This window comes from Rutilus rutilus, assembly GCF_951802725.1.
Source record: "Rutilus rutilus genome assembly, chromosome: 6".
Taxonomy (NCBI): Eukaryota; Metazoa; Chordata; class Actinopteri; order Cypriniformes; family Leuciscidae; genus Rutilus; species Rutilus rutilus.
Window position 1 is genome coordinate 46,744,443 of NC_140214.1, and position 3,191 is coordinate 46,747,633.

Genomic DNA, 3,191 nt, shown 5'->3' on the forward strand with positions numbered 1-3,191 from the left:
TAATGTTAACGTTAGTCAATAACTCTTTTCAGCAAGTGATAGTCCTTCTGTTTTTGAGTGTGTTGCTGCTATTGTTTGTGTTAAGCGCCTTGCTCTGGCAAGTTCAAAGTGATGTTATCTACTACATGCACCCAAATGAGCTAGTGGCTAACGTTAGCAGTTATGTTAACTTTTACTCAAACAAAGTTAAGGTTATGGACATAATAGTTACCGAATGAACTATGCAAGTTTTTATTAAATCTTTACAAAAGTCTTTTCATTATAGGTTTAAGTGGAAGGAGTGCAGTGAGCATCCCCAAAATCAAGGTGACTCAAATGTTAATTTTGGCTGTAACTATTTTTCACCATTTCTTTTATTTGGAGCCTAATTCATTAGCATCAATCAAACGTCTCTTAAAAATTCAATATCTTGCTGTCTGTTTTTGTGTGCATGTGCAGACCTACATTGTCACCAGAGAGCAACTTTATCGGTAAGTTAGCCTACATTCAGTTTAAATTTTGTATCATTAATTTGTAAAGAGGTTGATTGCATAATTTGACTGGTTTCATATTGATTGTTTTATCTGTGCAGGTGAAGGACTTCTTGGGGAAATGGCCGGCTCTTCGGATTGAATCACAGGTAAAACAGACTCACTTCTCTTTTTTGCCACTCTTCACACATATTTCACTGCCAAATTTTTAATATGTATCATATTCAAATGGAACTGCAAATGCCACTATTCACTGTGTGTAAGAACTATCACTTTGCATGTGACCATGTTGCTCAACAATGTAATTTAACTGAACATGTTGCATCACAAATGTGTTTTCTGTTGCAAATCGAGTTTTAGTCTTTTTATATAATTATTTTTGTTTGTTTTTGTAGCTTTGTGCTGAGTTCCAACGCATCACAAACCTCAACATACGGAACCAGTTCTACGCTGTGCTTGACCAACACACACCTGCACTGGTGGCCTTGTATAGGCAGAAGGCGGCACGAACCGGAAAGATATCAGAGGCGCTGCTTGACATCTTAAAGACTTATGAACTGATATGTTTTGTCTCTTATGTTTACTGTGATGGCCAACTTATTCAAACTGAAAATTCAGTTTTGTGGTTCATGCAGATTGTGAATCCATTTAAACACTTTTTTAATTTCAAACTTTACAGGAATCTGTAAGGTGCCTCCATAATTCAGAGAACAACCCACACAAATACGATCCACAAACCGGGTAAGACTGCGTATTGTATACTGTAAATGTTAGTTTAATCTAATACTATATGGATTTGAAATACCAAAACTGAATTTCATTAATGATGCCTGCAACTTTTTCCCCCAGAATAAATTCATCACAAACCCTGGCTGTGACCAATTACCTCTTCGAAGAATTAAGGACAACTTTTACAGACGTTGACCCTGAATGTGCAAAAGGTAATCTTAAAGATGTTGTAATCATTTTAATGTCCTCTGTTTTACTTAGTTTTATTGGCATTACATTTATTTATGATTTATTTAACAGGTTGCAAGACGTATTTTGAGACTTTGCGGAGGAAGTATTCTTCAGGGTTCCCGCGGGGTCTTAAAAAGTCTTAAAATGTCTTAAATTCTGAACTTTCGAAAGGGAACTCTACACTTAGCGCCATTCTGACGTAGGGGAACGCCTCAGGCGTGACAGGTGTCTGAAATCAAATATAAACTCACAGCAATCATGCTGACCGGCGACAGCCCGTGAATCATTAACGTGAATGATTAACGTGCGACCTGCAAGTATAAAAGGGCGCTTTGCAAACATGACAACATCTTTTTCGTCTTCAGAGACAGTTTTTGTCTGTTAATTAAAATGTCTGCTACAGCAAAGATGAAATGCACATCTAAGGCAAGTCCTAAAACATATGTGAAATGTGTTGACCCGTGCCCAAGATATTTGTCGCCGGGTGACACTCACGAGATGTGTGTGTTCTGTCTGGGTGAAGAGCACGCACGGGATGCTCTCGAGGGAGCATCCTGTGCAAACTGTGAGTGTTTTCCAATGAGAACGCTCCGCTCTCGTCTGGCTCTCTTCTCGAGGGGAGAGAGTTCAGCATCTGGTCCTCGCGGATCGGGTCCCGCTCGTGCCGAGGCAGAGCGGCGACGCGCTTCATGGGGCTCCCAGATGGAGCTCGCTGACAGTCTCGAGAGGGTTGTTCACCTCTCAGACGCGTCATCGGCTGACGAGAGTGAGCTGCAGGTGGATGACGGAGACGATTCTCCTACTGATACTGCAGCGAGTGCTCTTCAGGCTGGGTAAGAGATGGCTGAGGAGGATGAATCAGATCCTCAACCTCGTCAGCCATCCTGCTCCATGTACGCTGAGTTGGTGGAAGTTATGGAGCGCGCCACTGACAAACTTCAGTTGCCATGGCGGCACGCTCAGGGAGAGATCGCTCGCGGCCAGTTGGACGATCGATTTCTCCCTGAACATAGACCACCAGCTCAACGGAGCCTTCCATTCCTTCCGGATCTCCATTCTGAGATCGAGAGGGCATGGGAGAAACCATACTCGGCCCGTATTCATCGACATCAGCGGGGTAATTTCGCTGATGTTGAGGGGATCGGGGAGTATGGTTATGTGTCGATGCCGCCCATTGACGAGACGTTTGCGAACTATCTCGTATCTGGGCGGGCGTCGACACTAAAAGCTCCGACTCTGCCATCCAAGCCTCTTAAAGTCACGGCTGGCTTGAATGGCAGAGCGTACATGGCAGCAGGTCAGGCTGGTGCTGCCCTTCACACCATGGCAGTGCTCCAAGCCTACCAAGCTGATCTGCTGCGGGATCTCGACCAGGGGACGGGGCTGTCCCCTGAGGCGGTCGCTGAGTTGCGCCGGACCACAGATTTGTCTCTCCGGGCCACTAAACAGACTGCTGCCGCGATCGGCTGGTCGATGGCAGCGATGGTGGCCACGGAGAGGCATCTGTGGCTCAACTTGGCTGATATCGGGGAGAAGGAAAAAGTCCTTCTCCTTGATTCACCAGTTTCGCCTACTAAACTTTTTGGCACCTCCGTTGAGGCGGTGGTTGGAAAGTTTAGGTAGGCGAACGCGCGCTCAGCCGCATTTAAAACCTGTATACCGCTGAGATCCGGGCCCCGGCCCAGGCAGGCGGGAGGACCTGGTCCGTCTTGGTCTGAGGACCATAGACAGGACCAGAGGTCTAGTGTTGCCTCTCGTGCG

General features: G+C 45.4%; 1 long non-coding RNA gene across 1 annotated transcript; it reads left to right on the forward strand.

Moving 5' to 3' along the window:
• Positions 1-436: 436 nt before the first annotated feature.
• LOC311292088 lies at positions 437-970 on the forward strand. The gene is made up of 3 exons (XR_014627665.1): positions 437-470; positions 572-619; positions 866-970. It is a non-coding gene; the product is annotated as an uncharacterized lncRNA (long non-coding RNA).
• Positions 971-3,191: the final 2,221 nt, after the last annotated feature.